Consider the following 19,498-nt stretch of genomic DNA (forward strand, 5'->3'; position numbering starts at 1 on the left):
CGTTGTCTCGGTCTTTCATGAAGTATATCTTGGACTCACATGAAAATTAAACATGTATCTGTTATGTTAAAAAATTTAACCCGACCCAAGTAAGCCCTCTGAACGATGCCAGAATTGCAGAAGCAAAACACGGTTGGCCCAGGGTTCCATGTATTACGGATGCCTCTGTCTCGGTCTTTCAGATAATATTCTCCTGGATAAGTATTATTGGGCTCCCATGGAATATAGACATAATAATAGTAGATATGTGCATCGCATTAACCCTTTCGCTGCCAATCAAAACTTCCTGACTGCCAGGGAATATTGGAGTTCGGGGTGTAATAATTCACAAAAAATTCTAGCTCCAAACTGGCAGTAGGTAGGAAAGTAAAACCTATGTTATTTTTAAAGGAAATTCAACCAAGAATCTGTTTTTAGTATCTAATCATGGAAATAATGCACAAGTGCAGGACGGGTATACCCGTCCTAAGGCAGTCAAGGGGTTAATCAGCTCAAGTAAACGTATGCCCTCAGAAAGCTCTGACTATATTTCTGTGTCAAATATGTGTGCAATCCGTCTGTATGCGTTAAATCATCCAGTACAATACCGCTCTTTTGTTTTTCACATCAATGTCATTATCTCAAGAAGCAGTTCTGTTTCCCATTAAATGGCGTTAAATCATCCAGTACAATACCGCTCTTTTGTTTTTCACATCAATGTCATTATCTCAAGAAGCAGTTCTGTTTCCCATTAAAATTTAAATGGCGTTAAATCATCCAGTACAATACCGCTCTTTTGTTTTTCACATCAATGTCATTATCTCAAGAAGCAGTTCTGTTTCCCATTAAATGGCGTTAAATCATCCAGTACAATACCGCTCTTTTGTTTTTCACATCAATGTCATTATCTCAAGAAGCAGTTCTGTTTCCCATTAAATGGCGTTAAATCATCCAGTACAATACCGCTCTTTTGTTTTTCACATCAATGTCATTATCTCAAGAAGCAGTTCTGTTTCCCATTAAATGGCGTTAAATCATCCAGTACAATACCGCTCTTTTGTTTTTCACATCAATGTCATTATCTCAAGAAGCAGTTCTGTTTCCCATTAAATGGCATATATATCTAATTCTTCATGTGTGTGTGTGTGTGTGTGTGTGTGTGTGTGTGTGTGTGTGTGTGTGTGTGTGTGTGTGTGTGTGTGTGTGTGTGTGTGTGTGTGTGTGTGTGTGTGTACGCTATGAATAAACCTTTGCGATGGAAATAGTTCTCAAGATTCAATAGACACTATCAGGCTATTGTTTTTCTTCTTAACGAAAACAATAATATCCCCTTCACTGAGCGTGTTTGTCTGTGACAGCTGTATATTTCACCTGCTTGATATTTTCTTCTTCCCCGTTTCAACGATGATAAATACACTATCACACGTCTGGCAAGGCTGATACACTGAACTCGAGCATCATGTTACCTTAACACTAACTGAAAATAAACAGCCTGGTTAGTTCTTGCGCAGAGTGTGAATTAAAAAAAAAATATTTTCGCAGATTGTCACTCGTGTCAATTAGGAAAGTAATTCCGCAAAACATGTTCTACTCTGCACAGGAAGCTGTCGCTCTATTGGTTGTTAGTATCTGTCCAAGTGGTAGAATGCTCTTCGGGTTATGTCCCATTTCAACAGGTTGCACAGTATATCAGCGGCGGTGAACCTAATTGTGTTCGCGGGAATGACATTACCTTTTAGCGTGTTTCACGTGCACAATATTTTCCCTTACTACGCTTGTTGCGACACAGGCATTTTGTAGCAAGGTAGACAGGAAAGCGATTGCACAACGTACAATGAGCGTCGGCATCAGATAGGCGAACCGGGCTGTGCTGTAACACTGGTCACTGGCTGATGAACAAACACAAAAGAAACATGACTAATGATAACGATCAAGGCAATCGGTTGGGGAGGAGTGGAGGGAGTTGGGGGTTCTGCAGGATGAATTGTTACTTGGTCGATCGGCTCCAGGCGCCGTTTCCTTTTTGCAATACCCATGCAATTATTTCGTGTGCTTTTTCTTACTTTGCTTTTTTCTTCAGTTTAATTTAAAAAAAAATGTGTATTATCTTTTTATTTGTTCACCAAAGATAATCGTCTCTATATTGTCCCTTACCCAGTATTATTTCTGTGTGTTTGTCCTTCCATGTTTCCTTCCCTCAATGTGTCCGTCTCTTTCTGTCTGTCTGTCCATCCGTCCCTCTGTGTGTGTGTGCCTGTCTGTCTACGTGTACTACTAGCTGTCACTGCCTGTGTCACTCGATCTGTCTGTCTGTCCATCCGTCCCTCTGTGTGTGTGTGCCTGTCTGTCTACGTGTACTAGCTGTCACTGCCTGTGTCACTCGATCTGTCTGTCTGTCCATCCGTCCCTCTGTGTATGTGTGCCTGTCTGTCTACGTGTACTAGCTGTCACTGCCTGTGTCACTCGATCTGTCTGTCTGTCCATCCGTCCCTCTGTGTGTGTGTGTGTGTGTGTGCCTGTCTGTCTACGTGTACTAGCTGTCACTGCCTGTGTCACTCGATCTGTCTGTCTTTCCATCCGCCCCTCTGTGTGTGTGTGCCTGTCTGTCTACGTGTACTAGCTGTCACTGCCTGTGTCACTCGATCTGTCTGTCTGTCCATCCGTCCCTCTGTGTGTGTGTGCCTGTCTGTCTACGTGTACTACTAGCTGTCACTGCCTGTGTCACTCGATCTGTCTGTCTGTCTCCCATCTCTTTCACTCGTTGCATAGAAGACATAAAAATAGCATGTGAATAACTGCCGGTCTTTTTTTTTTTAACGCAATTTCACTCCCCCCCCCTTTTATTTATTTATTTATTTTTAAAGACCTTACTTTGCCAAAACAAAGTCCACAAGCCTCATTAAACAGCAAACAAACTAACCGAAAATCTGTGTCATTAATACGCCAAAAGGTAAGCAACTTTGGCATTTTACAGAATGTCTAAAACAATGTGACATAAGACCGCGTGTCCCATTTATTTTATGAAATTTATGCCTTTGGCGCCAACTTATAGGATTCATTTTCTGGCACGGACTGCACTCATATAGCATTTAAGCACACTTAAGATCGATACATGCCGGCTTCCACGGTGGTCACAGAGAATATAAAATGGCAGCTAGGATATTGTGTGGGACATTAGGCTAATCCGCTTTTGTCAGCGGGCGTCCAGACATGAACAATCTATCATCTACAATATGGCAGGATATTTGTGGGATACTAATTCGGCTTTTGTTAGAGACCATCCAGACATGAAAAATATATCTCCGCGCTTTTCATACATAACGGCAAATCGGGTTCACTTAAGGATTTAGTAAGGTTCAACCCATATGGGATTAATCTATTCTTTTGTTAGCGTAAATGTAGTATGATCACGCAACGGACGCGGAAAGGAAAGAAAAGAACAGCAGAAAAGGCTTGGTTGGACACTATACAATGCGATGTGCAGTTCATTTTGTTTGTCTATTGGCAACAAATTGGACAAAACAACGAACCAACCTATTGCTTTTTAGATGAATTGTGTCCTCAACAATGGAGCCTGTGTTTATAATTGATATCCGTCAGAAAACACAAAAACAATGTTTTAAGTTTAGTTGGCAGTGATATTTTGTACACTAATAGTGTAAAAATAGAGAATACTACATGGCTTGCTATGTCGTACCAGATTTACACGAGTTGCTTTTTTAAATATTGAACTGCGAGCGAAAGCCAGCTGTTCACTATTTGAAAAAGCAACGAGTGTAAATCTGGTACGAAACAGCAAGCCATGTAGTATTCTGTTTATCCTACATACTGTACTTACGTGTATTTTACTGAAAATGTCCTGCAGTCGAGGCAGCTAAATTGAAGACGCTTGTTTTGGAACCTCGATCTTTTCTAAAGCCTCGTGCAATATATTACGTCAAAGCAAAGAAACGTCACTCTGAAAGTGTGGCGTGACGTGTTAGTTCTAAATAATCATCGAGGGTAATTAGCGAGCGCGATTTTTGTTTCTATAATGACGTTTGTCTCGGTGACTTTGGCATCATAAGCAGTGGAAAAACAGGTCCCTGCCAGAGTTGCTTGACATGACCTCATTTACATGATATACACACGTGTGATTTGAACGATTATTATCTCACGGGTGTCTCTCTCACGTATGTAGGATAAAGGTCCTTATTCTTGTTCACAAATCGTATTATTACCAATTTCTGGCGCCTGCTTCAATCGCGCTCACCAACCACCCATCCCAACCCAACTCGCTAACAAGAAAAATGTTCATTCAAAATGAACAGCGTCGATGCAATGTCCACCAAAGATTTATTTTGGGAAGTGTTAAAGGTTAGGGTCAAAAGTTAATGAATTGCATGTTGTGCTGGATATATAAATTGTTTATTTCAGTCAATGCTTGATTCATAAGTACATTTTTCAGCATGGTGCATCTACAGGAGGGTGCTCCAACAATGATGCATAGTGCCAACATTTAGCGCAAACTTTTCACAACAGTGCATTATTACCACAAAGCGCATACAGCGATTATATAGTAGCAAGTTGCACTAAACATTTGAACAAAATGCATTTTGTTCAAATGTTAACAGCACAGCACCAAGTTTTGCATAAGTGCACAACAGCACTGACCATTTCACAAAAGTGCATTACAGCTGTGACAATTTTACAAAAGTGCATTGACCATTTCAGGCAGATGGCTAACATGCAGATTTCGCTTTTGTCTGTCTTTCTTTGAAAAGTAGGCATGTTCAAGATCGATGAAGTCATGAGCAATTGGGTTAGATGACAGAAAAGATTCAAAAACGTCAGATTCAGTTAGATGACAGAAAAGATTCAAAAACGTCAGATTCAGTGTTTTGGGCACTGTTGAACAGGAACATTCTCTCCTGTTCAACAAATGTGGGTTCAATTCAAAAGCAACATTGTCACAGATAGGCTAGTGTTACATTTCTGTAAAGTTTCAAAAACATCTTCCATGTTTTGGTTACTGTTGAACAGAGGCATATTTTCCTGTTCAAAAAAGTCTGACACAAATTGTCGTAGTTGTGGGTTAAGGTTCGATCTATACTGTCCTTCAAACGAGTCGTAGAACCGTCATTGTCACAGATAGTGTTACATTTCTGTTTTACATTCAAACGAGTCGTAGAAGTAGTAGTACATTTGCGTTTGGTTGTTTTTTCTTTTAGATTCCTGTCACTCATACTAGCAGTATTGATTGAGGTACATAAATCTGTTGATGTACAGGGATGACTTGTTTGTAATGAATCCTTGTTTCCTCCACATTGAGTTTGCATTGCAGTTGGACAGAAATGAACAGGTGTTAATTGATAAACACATTGATAATGGCTTTTGAGAAAATCAATCAATTCTGCAAAGGAATTAACTTGATGACATCAAAACTGCAGCGCCATTTGAAGAATGGTTACCATTTCTGTTTCTTTGATGGGAATCAAACAAATAAAAACATTGACTATCCAAGTTACCATGAATGGCAATAGTTGACTCCTGAAAAGTAGCAAGGATATAATTTGAGACGATAAACGCCTGATGCAATCCCTCCTCAAGGTCAGTCAACTCAAAACCTTCATCATTCGCAACATCAGTAGGCAACACAGCGGGATTCGTATGTCCAGAAATCATGTCGAAAAAATATTACATTTCAAAAGCATGTCCAACCACAGTTGTTGGCAAGTGTTCGTGTCCGAAGTAGCCTTCAGTGTGTGTATATGTATTCATGTGACAGAGAACGTGACCTCATTGTTCAATCCTCTCTCTCTCTTCTTTCTCATTCGAACGCACACACGCAAGAACGTAGCCTACGCACGCATGCACGCGCACGCACACACACACACACACACACACACACACCCCGCTGACGCACACGGCAAACCACGCACACACACACTGACTGTCGGCAAGCATCTCTTTTTGTTTTCTTTACCTTTGTTTATTGTGTTTTCGATATTTGTGTTTATTTTTTGCTTGACTTATCTGTTTTATTTTAATGTTTGCTATCCACATCGTGTGATAAATGTTTCTTCTCAGTCTCCGAGTCAGTTTAGTTTCTGCACGCCGCTTTGGTACTCCTTGTTTTTCTTTCTGGTGTTTTGTGCGCGACTGATTTGCGGATTTATTTTTATTCCTTTCATATGCAGTTGAAGTGTTGTGGGTGTTATTGTCTGTATATGCTATGTTGCGTCTGTGTATGCCTACAAGAATTTTGGGTGTAATGTGCCTGTGGTCTGCTCGCAGTCGAGCACAGAAAACATGGCGGCGCCCTGCAGGCAAATTCGTGGAAAGTCTTCCCAACCGCAGATACCAGCGTCGTCCGCGACGCTGGAAAAACTCCCCTCACCAGAGACTATGTCTCTGCCCTCACTAGCCACAAAAACACGGGTTCGCTCGCAAATGAATCCCACAGAAACAAAGCCTCTGATAGCAATACACCCTGTAACGGATCATACGTAACAATAAAGTCAATGAAGCAAGCAATTTACTAGGATCAAGAAGTGTATACCGGCTTATTTTGTAGAGGGCTAGTTAAGTTCTGCCAACACTGGTCACTTGGCAAACAGCCACAAACATGTAATGTTCATTAGCAGATTGACACTTCTGGTGTGAAAAGCCTGATGGCGTAGTTGGCGATGCAAAGAGGAAATGGGTGTACGCACATTATCACATTGAACGCAGTCAACCCTCTTGGTGTTGAAGTCCTGGTTAAGTTCTGGTTATGTTGAAGACTAAGATAACAGACGGATAGAGAGGCAGACGGAGAGGAAGACGGAGAGGCACACACACACACACACACACACACACACACACACACACACACACACACACACACACACAAACACACACACACACACACACACACACACACACACACACACACACTGCTGACAATTGTGCAATAGCATTTTCCTTTTCAAAAGACCGTTTCTCATTTCAAAATGTAGCGAATTACATAATGTTTGAAAACTGTCATTCATTATCTTGATATTTGGTGTGTATTTTGCTTGTAATTGTCTATACTTAGAGAAAAAAGAGTGCAAACTGGGTATAAAATACTATTTCAGAAAGACAGTGTGTGTGTGTGTGTGTGTGTGTGTGTGTGTGTGTGTGTGTTTGTGTGTGTGTGTGTGTGTGTGTGTGTGTGTGTGTGTGTGTGAGTGCAAACTGGGTATAAAATACTATTTCAGAAAGACTGTGTGTGTGTGTGTGTGTGTGTGTGTGTGTGTGTGTGTGTGTGTGTGTGTGTGTGTGTGTGTGTGTGTGTCTGTGCAGTGTGTGATCAAACAAATTAAGAGCAATGAATCAATCAACAAACATAACATAACAATCAAACAAACAATGAATAATACAGCAGAGTAAAAACTTCGATCACCCCAATGCCCTTGTATCTTATACGTATATTCAGCATGTACAGCTATGAACAATCAAACAAATAATGATGAATACAGCAGAGTAAAAAAACTCGATCGCCCAAATGCCTTTGTATCGTATACGTATATTTACAATGTACAGCAATGAACAGGACAGATCGAAGACCTTTACAGAACGCAAAAGTAAATATTCAGTACTGAAACTGACTTTCGATTGACCGACTCTGAACAGTATACCGCCATTACAATAACAACTAAGTCTGTATGACGTGTGTGCAAATATTTCCACCTCTGTATGTTTTCCTTTGTTTTCATTGGTCATTAAACACCCGGTCACGCATGACGTGGTCTTACGCTCTCGTTGTGCCCCTTCGACCTCCTACCCTAATGCGTCACCACAATGGCGGAACTAATTTTGCGATCAACATGTTGTGCGAGGAATACAAATGGTTTTTCTCCGGTGTATTTGCATCGGTGTTGCTTTCATCGAGGTACAATGTGACCTCAGTTATATCAATAGGAGTGCCAAAAGACAGACACACAAACGGCGTGACAAATTGAAAAGTAACTGATAGGAACCGAACAATAAATTAAATCGAAGATGACGCAGAAAAGAAAACACGAAAAAAACAAAAACAGAACACGAATTGCGTATTCCGTGGGTGTGACGAAAAGTCAATGTTGCTTTCCATCGAGAAACGCTGACAAACAAATTAGGCAAGCCTTGTTCAACACACAAAGTGTGCAAACAAATGAGAAATTAACAGGTATGAACCGAAGAGAAGTAGAAAAGAAAAGAAAAGACTAACACACAAACAGCGTATCAAATTTATAAGAGACTTGTCTGACCCGAAAACAGGTAGAAAGAAAAGAAAAAAGAAGAGGGGAAACAAAAAACAGAAACAACAACCACAACAAAGAAGAATGGCACACAAACTGTGAAAAAAGTGCACAGTAATTAGAACGAACTGGGGACAAATGGAACAAGAAGAGCAAACGCTCGATCGAGTCACTTTCGCAGTTCTGAATATTATATGAGGCATCAGATGGACAGGAAGAAATTGCATATTGCTATTCACAACACAATGAGTCACGTTCACATAAAATTTGAGCCCGGTCACTTTTATAGTTTCCGAGAAAAGCCCAACGTTAAGTTGTGTGTTGCCGAACAGAAAAGGCTAGTTATCTCCCTTGTTTTTGTGATAACGTTCGTAAAAGGCTACAGATGTAAATACTTTGATGTAAAGAATAATCCTACAAAGTTTCAATCACATCCGATGAACTTTGTCAAAGATATAAAATGTCTAATTTTTCCTTTGACGCTGACCTGTGACCTTGAAAAAGGTCAAAGGTCAACGAAACCATCGTTAAAGTGTAGAGGTCATTGGAGGTCACGACTAAACAAAATATGAGCCCGATCGCTTTGATAGTTTCCGAGAAAAGTCCAACGTTAAGGTGGTGTCTACGGACGGCCGGCCGGACGGCCGGCCGGACAGACTTACACTGACCGATTACATAGAGTCACTTTTTCTCAAGTGACTCAAAAATAAGAGGGAGAAGGAATGGGGGCCGGCAAGATTTGTATGTGGGCTGATAAAACAAGTCTCTGTGAGCGATATAAAAACATTCAGTCAAACTGTCGGCTTGAAACAAAACAATTGACACTAAATGAAAACCTCCATAATAAAACACACACAAAAACACGAATCAGTCATCACCGAGACGAGTAAGACATTGTAACCGAAACAAAACGAATCGACCTGGTTTCCAATTCCGCGAAGCATGCACCATTGAACCTAATTTGCATAAAACCGACTTTCTTTAACTTTGAGATTTTTGTTTAATCATATCTTTGTATCATTGAACTAAGGAACAAAAGCCGAATACAATGAAACGACTATTGTTCATTGTTATTGCAATTTATTTTTCAGGCAGGACTTTGATTAACGAATTGTTCTATCATTTTCTTATTCTTCAAAGCTGAATATACAATTTCATAATTCAGACCGGGACAAAAAACGAAATACCATTGACATTGATTGAAAAAAGTGGTCCCCACAGTACCGCCTTATTTTTTTAAATTGGCGGATATGACGTACGTCATCGCCGACATGTGTCGAAAAAAAGAAAAACAGGGTGTGGAGATATAATCTGGAAGAATTCATAGGTTAACTTTCAATTGGATATGTGGTGCAGTTTGGTACACGCACGCACATACTGTACACAGACAGACAGACAGACAGACAGACAGGCAGGAAGACAGACAGAGAGACAGAGAGACAGACAGAGACAGACAGACAGACAGACTAGACAGACAGCCACTCATTCACCACCACCACCAGCGGGCGGGGATGTAGCTCAGTCGGTAGCGCGCTGGATTTGTATCCAGTTGGCCGCTGTCAGCGTGAATTCGTCCCCACGTTCGGCGAGAGATTTATTTCTCAGAGCCAACTTTGTGTGCAGACTCTCCTCTGTTTTCGAACACCCCCGTGTGTACACGCAAGCACAAGACCAAGTGCGCACGAAAAAGATCCTGTAATCCATGTCAGAGTTCGGTGGGTTATAGAAACACGAAAATACCCAGCATGCTTCCTCCGAAAGCGGCGTATGGCTGTCTAAATGGCGGGGTAAAAACGGTCATACACGTAAAAGCCGTGGGAGTTTCAGCCCATGAACGAACAAACAAACCACCACCACTCTCGTCTCGATTCCTGGGCTATCTAAAAACATTAAGTCAAAACTTGACTAAATGTAAAAATGAAACAAAAAAAAGTAGAAAGGAACCCCTCAAGCTGAAACAATCAAAACAGCTCTTGAAAGAATGCGCACAAAAAAGGTTGCTTGCGTCATGTTTTTATGAAGTCGTACTCCAGTGTCGAGTTTCAGCAGAAGGAAGTCCATTCCTAGAGTTTGGTCTGTCTGCGGCGTTTTTATGTTTAGTTAGGTGAATTATTTAATTGAGGTGAGAAAAAAAGCACACACAAACACACTCAATGAAATACAAAACAGCATGGATAGGTAGCACAAACTGTTCGTTCACAAAATTTGCAATTACTCGTACCAATGGCGTTTACGCTATGGTGAACTGCATATATTAGTTGTTTTTCTTCTTACTGTTCTTGACTGTTTTTATGAAGGCATGCCCAGAGACTGTAGAGTGTGTACTCCACAGTCTCTGGCATGCCTACGCAGCGAGTCAGCTACCCCTAAAAAAGAACTATTATATTATATCTAGCCACAGTTTGGCCAAGCAGTGGATTTCTCCTTTGAACAGGTAATTTTTATTTTTAATTTTTTAAATTTTTTTAGAGCGTATGGTTGTGGTGTTTAATGCCGGAAGGACAGGTACGTACGTATGACTTCAAGAATTTGATGAGAAAGGACCTACCCACTTTATGTTCGTCAGAGTACTAAATAAGTTGTTGACTGCAAAGTTCGTGTGTCTTTCCCCCCGACACACGCACACTAAATGCTGTTTGCTTTATTGACATTTTTAACTTAAACCCCATTCCCCTTATTCTTTCTCTCTATAAACTCCACGTGAAGTTTCGTTTGTATTCAGCTCTGGGACAATAGATACACACAAGGAAAAAACACACAATTACACGAACAAAACTAGTAACCAAAACAAACAAGAAATTCCTCCGAGGTAGGAAAAACACCCCCGTCCTTACCATTCTCACTGCCACCAACTGAGAAGGCACTGCTAACAAGTGTGGTTAAAATAAGTTGATTGAGTGGACAAAGAGACAGGCGGAGAAAAAGACAAATCAATATAACTCTTTCTGTAACACCTACTGACCGCATACAGAAAACAAAAGATCCCGAAAAAAAAAATCGGTTTGCGCTGCGCGCTGAGAGCAGGTATTGAAATATCTCATCGACCAGATTTTGTCCGGGGTGTATCTGCCGCTTCGCCGGGTAGCAAGTAGAGCCGAATACCCGGCTTGAGTGGCGCACTGTACGCCGGCTTCGAACCATGGACCCGTCAAGCTTCGGTCCCTTCCAGACTCGTGGAATGGGAACAACACGAACATGATTCAGGGGCCATATTGCCATTCCTAATCATATCATGTCGAGTCCCATACTTGTCGACGACGCCCTAGGTACCACATCACAAACAGAACTGTGCAATACACAGGTGTTTTCTACAGACACACTCAAACACACACACACACAGAGAAGCCGTATATATTACCCGCTATTACAAGCTAGTCGTGTGACAGAGAGTTTTCTTGCACACGAGACTGTAGATGTTTCACGACGGCTTTAGCCGGAGTGAAACAGCAGCAGTCGAGTGTGCAAGAAAACTCTGTCACACGACTAGCTCGTAATGGCGATTATGTCTCACAGCATAGGCATAGAAAGATATAAATGAGTTTTTTGGGACGAAATAACAGGCACAAAACCAGACTGACAACACAATTGCCTTTTCACACATACCGTACACACGCATGCGCGCAGAAGATAGATCCAATTCGTTTCGTGTCTTTTTCTGGTTGAATGCATTTAACAAAGTATCAACCAACGTTTCTGAATCTTTCAATGAAAAAAATAAACTTTTTTTTTTAACCAAACAGCACAAACCAACGAAAGCTAAACACACAAACACACGCGCGCACTAACACAGATTGAATGCAAAGCGCGAACGAACATGGATAATTTTTGTAGGTCAGGTCGTGGGAAAGTCCACCCGAAATGTTCCACAGGGGAACTGGTTGTGTTTGGATTGTTCTTTTTCTCACAGTGATGTTGATGTTGTTTACAGTGCAGTTTTGAAAGAATATTTTCCGAATTTGGGGCACACTTTCGTCTTTCGGTTCGTTTATCTTGTCGAAGTAACATTCGAGTGTTTCTAAATCCAAACCTTCCATCACCGCTGGTGCAGATTAGACCTGCCTGACTGTCTGCGTGCGTGTTAGAGCTGAAGACGAAGCCTCAATCGCCAAAGCGTCGCCCATCTGTAGGTTCTGAGCATCGGATGTACGTTGATACGTGGTAAGATCCGCACGGAACTGTCTATGCAACCTTTGCTAGTCACATGTGTAAGGTTCGATCTTTTCTTTGCAATTTCGTCCTCTGTGTACGTAGCAAAGTGTTTCACCATTTTCGGGTTTCTTTGCAGACGACGATAGTGAAAGTAGTACCTATTGTTTTGTTTGACCTTTCGTATTCAGGGTTCTTCATTGAAGCTTGGTAAATGGACCGTGTCGTGTAAGTGGAAAGTTGACGAAGCTTTTGAAAACAGAAATTGAATGAAGAAGAAAATGTGGCTTTCAGTTATATACAGGAAAACGGGGTTGGTGTTATTCTTTTACCGTCAAACACTTAATACACAGATAAAACGTGATTGACTGACCAAGGCCTGTTGGCACACTATTCAGAATGCACAACAAAATGTAACAACGCTTTGATACCCATTTTTCTACGTTCGTGATCACTTGAAATGAATACTGAAAACATAAGTGTTTAAGGTAGTGACTGAATGTATGTAGAGGTAAAAAAATTCAGAAATTAATGCATAATCAAAATAATTGATTTCGGCATCAAAGCGTGTAACATACAATCTTGCACACGTTTGCTTTAGTAGTGGCAAAGAAGGAATGCGTGTGACATATATATATATATATTGTATAAATATATAGAGATAGATGAGAGTGTATTTTTCGCGTGGCTATAAATTGATTCGACCTTTGCACTTTTACAGTGAGGATAATTTACGGGTTCAATTTACGTTCTGGACACTGCGGTGACCTTCTAAAAATAGTAACAGAACGCCGGGAATATCCGAAGATGCCCCCCTCATACTATAGTGCACCATACGAAGGAAGGGAGGTAAACGCTGAAAACATGGAGAAGATAAGGAAGAGTTATGCCGTAGTTGATCTCCCAAAATAACCAAAATCCACCAATAACTCCCTAACCGTGTGTTTGACTGGTCCCAATTTTTCTAAGGACCGTCTCAGGAATGCATAGAACCTGTTCACCAAGTTTGGTGACGATCGGTCCGTTCATTCTTGAGATCTACTTGCGAACACAAACAAACACACAAACAAACAAACAAACACATCGAGTGAAACCTATACACACCCCTATAACGGGGGTGTAAAAACCCGGCACAGCAAACAGAGAGACAGACAGACAGACAGAGAGACAGACAGACAGACAGACAGACAGCCACTCATTCACCACTACCACCAGCGGGCGGGGATGTAGCTCAGTCGGTAGCTAGCAATTAAGCAAGCAAGCAAACATGCAAAGACACAAACACACACGTATGCAAACAAACAACCTGCGTCCATTCCCCACTCCTACTTTTTCACATAAAAGTTAAATTTTGCTCAAAAAAACCCTTAATCTCTATTGCTTGAAAGCTGTTTTCACTTATTCATACGTTTGACATTGATTTCATCAATGATCATGCTTGTTGAGTACATACAACTGAGTAAACCATGGTATGCGTGACTTAGTAACGGCACCATGAACAGCCATTCTGATAATCATCGCTCCACGGCTATCGCCAGTTTCTCTCTGACAGCATGCTAAATTATTGCGCGAATCTATCAAAACAAGAATACAGAGTTATCTCCCATATGTTTTTCGCGAGCACTGATCTAAATTTGAGATCAGTGTTCGCAAGACGAAAATGATTGCAGATTGGCCGACTTCGACAGTGATCTCCGTTCTGTTCTTCACAGTTATGATAAAGACATCGTTCTAAGGTCAAAACAAGTCGACATTTTGAGACTGCTGTCGGAAGGAGACCGTGATATATGGTTGCATCACTCTCAACTGACAACTGGTTACAGAAAAAATCGTCTGCACCGGCGCGCACAGAAGCCAAATTTGATTATCACGTGACACTTTAGAATTGTTTGCACAGTATATACATCCGCGAAAGAGAGCTCGCTTGAAACTGTCTTACATATATCAATTCCTTTGTAATTACAAAATTACACAACACCATGAAAAATCATTATCGACGACCGCGAATCTGCTTATATCTATAACACTAAATACATGTATGTAAAAAATCGATTTCCTCTCTAGAGAAGGAAAACCAAGGCATCCTGTCAGGGATAGAATGAGACCCGAAGGGAAGTAACTCATTTTTGACCTGAGTTCAGGATGCATGAACAGCATGCTATTCTTTTTTGTGGCTTTACAGCATATAACGCTATTGATAAAGGGTCCCCTGAATATGGATGCTTGGGAAAAAAGAATATTTTCCTTTTGTTTTCGTCTAATCGCGAAATACTATTGTGTCTTTGTCACGGCACCATGAACAGCATGCTATTCTTTTTTGCGGCTTTACACCATATTACGCTATTGATAAAGGGTCCCCTGGATATAGATGCTTGGGGAAAGAACATTTCCTTTTGTTTTCGTGTAATCACGAAATAGTACAATTGCGCAGTCACGCACATTTCCTACATCCGGAATCTATAATGGAAATCGAAGGGGTATACACCTCTTTGCTTGTTGTAGTTCTTCCGATCCCCGAACAATCCTTTCATCACACACAAGATCACATATCCGTGAAGCTCGAAGCCGAAGCCAAATCTTTGGTAACCGAAAGAAAATATTTGCGTTTGCTCTTGAACTTATCAGACGAAAGTAAAGCTGGACATGTACAGAGGAGGAAGAATGTAAAGTGGGTTTTGCTAATGGAAAATTGCTCCTCCACAAACACAACCCACTACATAAAGGGTACCATTGATATTGGAGCCGCGGTCAAAAATGGGGGAAGTAGGCGGGTCGGAAGGTGGTTTCATTTAGGACAAAGGACATAATATGCCAAATACATTGTATAAGAAGAAATCGAGGGGGGGGGGGGGGGGGGGGGGGGGGGGGGTAGTGCATGTATAATGTTGGGAATGCGGTCTTTGAAGTGTTCTGTTCGGGTCAATGTTCAGTAGTGTACGTGAAGTGTCGTGAAGTGTATACCTTCACACGTAAGTAAGTGAAAATAAAGACGGGACGTAAAAACTGTGTAAATACTTTTCGCGCTGAAAAAACACAGAGGGAGTACAGCCAGAGTTTTATAGAGGAATGGAAATCAGACCTTTGTTCAGAAAAAAGAAAGCGATCAGTTCGAAGGGTCAGCAAAAATAAGCTGCCAAAAGAAAGGAAGGAATAGTTAGTCTGAAGGCCGAGCGATCAACAAAATTCTTAAGAGCAAACTTTTTTGGACAATTTTTAAATGATGTTCCTTTCTTTTCATTTTTACCTCTTTTTCTTGTTCTCGTTTTGTTCCTACATTCATTTGTCTATTTGTTTCTACTTTTCGATTTTTTTTATTCAAGTTGTTGATTGTACATTTAAATATTTTACGCTAGCAAATAGGTAAGCTTAAACTGAATCCTCCACAAAAGTATACGCTTTATTTATCACCCGATTGTCACAAAACTAATTTATTGAGTACCTTTTTCTGCTGTAACAATGTATTTCATGTCACATTCCGCACATTGGTTACACCGATAATATATAAATTGTCTACTGTAACTTGACCCCTAAAACATTCCCAGGTAAACAGAACGTTCGTTCCCCTTTTGTTCTCCAATACTCAGACAAGACGTCTACCGTACCGAAACACACCAAAATAGTCACGGCAAACCTATAGATAAACACTCAGATTACCCAAGACAAGTCCCCGGATGTCTGAAAGGGCTAAATGTTTGGCGCCGTACTGATAAACAGAACCAATAGAATGTCAATTTGGATAGAACTTTGTTTTTGTGTTCGGGTTCGTGCGCAACGAAGCTGAACGATACCTGCTGATAAGGGTGACAGAAAACCGATCAGTTGATTGTTTATGGGGCTTTTTATGGGGGCCAGGAGGCCCCCATTCATACGGATAGTTTCGAGGTTGACCATGGGCAGCGCCATTTTGTTGTGAAATACGTCATCAGTTTGTGTGCACAGGAAGTTGTGACATCCGTCACCCTATGGGAGGGGTGAAGGCAACATTGTTCATCAGTAGAAAGTTGTGAAATCCGTCACCCTATGGGAGGGGTGAAGGCAAAATTGGTCATCACTGAGTTTGTGTAACACAGGAAGTTGTGAAATACACCACAGGTGTAGGAAAAAATCATGAACCAAAATGTTATTTATTTTCTAATTTAACATTTGTTTTACAAATGTGACCATGGTCTTTCAAACATACAGTGACATGAAACATTGTTATGTTAAAAAAAAAAAAAAAAAAAAGAGAAAAGCTTTTGTGCACAAATTAGAAAATACATTGTACATTTTACCTACAGGCCAAACAAGAGATCCAAGCAAGTTGCACTGATCTAAAAATATATTTTTTAGATCAATGGCAAGTTGTCAAGAACAGGCGCTTGCATTTGGATGTGTCCAATGATAGTAGGTTTGGTTGTGATCAATCAGAATAATGCAGGAATAAAAATGTATGACAGTTTGGTATGATGACATGTAATTCACATATGCTGAAATATAATATTATACATCATATAATATTAATATGTCTGTTGCCATGACCATGAACCCCAAGAAAGGTTTAATGTTATGTAAATCAAAATACCAAAATCAAGCACCTATTAATCTGGTCTGCGGCGCGGGAAGATTGAGGCCTTTGTTAACGTTCAACTTTGGCCAATAATGATTTTAACAATGTTGTGTCGTTTTGTATTATGTTTTATTTTGTTGATCAATTGATAAATATGTCTTCCCAACATATTACAAATCAAACAGAAATAAAGTCTTAGAGAACTACAATAATTATTGTTGCCGTCAAAACCTTGCAAGGCCTCAACCGTTCTCACGAGATCAGTTACATTTCTCTCTCTCTCTCTCTCTCTCTCTCTCTCTCTCTCTCTCTCTCTCTCTCTCTCTCTCTCTGTATGTATCTGTCTGTGTCTCCCTCTGAGTCTCTCCGCTTCTGTGTTTCTATGTCTGTCTCTGTCTATGTGTGTGTGTCTATCTCTCTCTCTCTCTCTCTTTCGCTCTCGTTTTCTCTCTCTCTCATCTGACTCTTGGCACACAGGTCAAAGCAGAGGTTAACTTGAGTGCACGTGTACCTAGCAAGAGGGGGGTGATTTCTTGAATTAGCTGAGGGCGGTAAACATGTGTCTCAAAGCAGAGGTTGGGCTATTTTTAGACCGTCAACACAGACAGTACAGCGTCGTCAATCCCCGCGTGAAGGAAATCGCTCACCTTCCACGTCCAAAACGTAGTGATATTGACACGCCAGATTAGCGCAGTAGCGTATTGTGCTAAGCAGGAAAGCGCGCTTTTCTGTATTCTTGTTAACTTCGCAATTTCCGGAAAACATCCACTTTCACATTGAGACTGTTCTGTTTACATTCGACACTATCAAAACCACTTTGCAATACTGAAATAATTTGTTCTGTGTTCGAAAGCTACAGCCAATCGTTATTATATCCCCTTAGGTACAGTTTTATAACATTATTGGCACATGTAAACAATAGGAATTAATTAATGAACGCTACGAAAAGGGCAGCCTTTAACCTCCCTGTTGTCACTCAGCATTTTTTTTTAAATTCTCATCCACACTTTCAGCACTTCCCCCACCCGCCCTCCCCATCTCAGATGTAATTTGTAAATGACGTTTTCAGCCTTCAATCCACTATTTAACATAGTAAGTCAAGCTTTTCAAACCTTGTTAATAATTGCTTTGATGTTTTGCTGATGTTCAGTTTATTATTTAATAAAGATCGCATGGTTCAAAATGTCATATTGTTTTTTTAAAAAACGTGCGTGTGTTCCATTTCAAACTAACCTCACTGATGTGAACTCCATTATTACTGTCACATCTGTTTTACAAATTACACCCATAATCAAAACCAACGCGCAAACACACACACACACACACACACACACACACACACACACACACACACACACACATCTACTAGATGATTACCCGCTTCGCTGGGTACCGGCTTCGCCGGGAAGAAGTAGGGCCGAATACCAGGCTGCGCCTGGGACCCGGCAAAGCCGGCGCACGAAGGAAAGGAGATAAACGCGCAAAACACTGGAGACCTTCTAAAAATAGTAACGTGCAGTGACCTTCTAAAAATAGTAACGTAGTAACGGGAATATGGATTGACGCCACACGGAGGAAGGGAGATAATCGCGGCTGAAAACACTGGAGAAGATAAGGAAGAGTTACTGGTAGTGGATCAAGACCAAAAAAAACCAAAATCGGTTCAGCGCGCAGAGCGCTGCGCGCTGAGAGCACGTGTTGAAATATCTCATCGATGAGGTTGTGTCCGGGGTGTAGCTGAATACGGTGTCCAAATTTGAAAAAGATCCACCGAGAACTTTGGCCGTGCATCGCGAACAGACAGACAGACAGACAGACAGACACTAGTCGTATATATATATATCTATGACAAAACAAAACGTTACGTTCACTGATCTTCGACCCAGCGGTCTTTTAAGTGGACAGACAGACAGACAAACACTTAAAATATTGAAAATAATCTGATAAATTGTTCAGAAGCTCGCTCGGAAGACACAAGCGAAACAATTTGAACTTCTGAACAATTTGTCAGATACATTTATTTTCTGTACTATAAGTGTTTGTCTGTCTGTCCACTTAAAAATGACCGTTTGGTCGAAGATCAGTGAACGTCGCGTTTTGTTTTGTCATAAATATAACGTTCCAAAAACATGTATACCTTCTTGTTTTTTGATTCTGAATTTTGGAACGTTGGCAGTCAGTTTGATTTTGGATTTCTGCTAACAAAACAAAATGTTTTTGTGTCAGCAGTACCAGAGGTACATCGTTATTTGATTTTTTTTATATACTTTTTTTCTGGCACACTGCCTGTCGAAATGCCCGATGCAGCCAAATGTACCTATGGGCACGGACATGGACTTTGTAAGTAGAGAACAACCATGCAGACTCTGGATCTGCTGACCGGGAGAGCTGAATTTCCTTTAGCTTTCTTCGGTCTACACTGCCCCGAGCCATTAACAACAGGTTGGTTAAGGCAGCCGGCCGTAGTGATTGACATACCAAAAACACACACCATAAACATATCCAGCAGCTAAACACTGACCCGACCATTAAGAGCTCCAAGGTGAAGTTTAGTTCAACATAATAAGTACTACATTACAAT

Source organism: Littorina saxatilis, linkage group LG2, assembly GCF_037325665.1.
Source record: "Littorina saxatilis isolate snail1 linkage group LG2, US_GU_Lsax_2.0, whole genome shotgun sequence".
NCBI lineage: Eukaryota > Metazoa > Mollusca > Gastropoda > Littorinimorpha > Littorinidae > Littorina > Littorina saxatilis.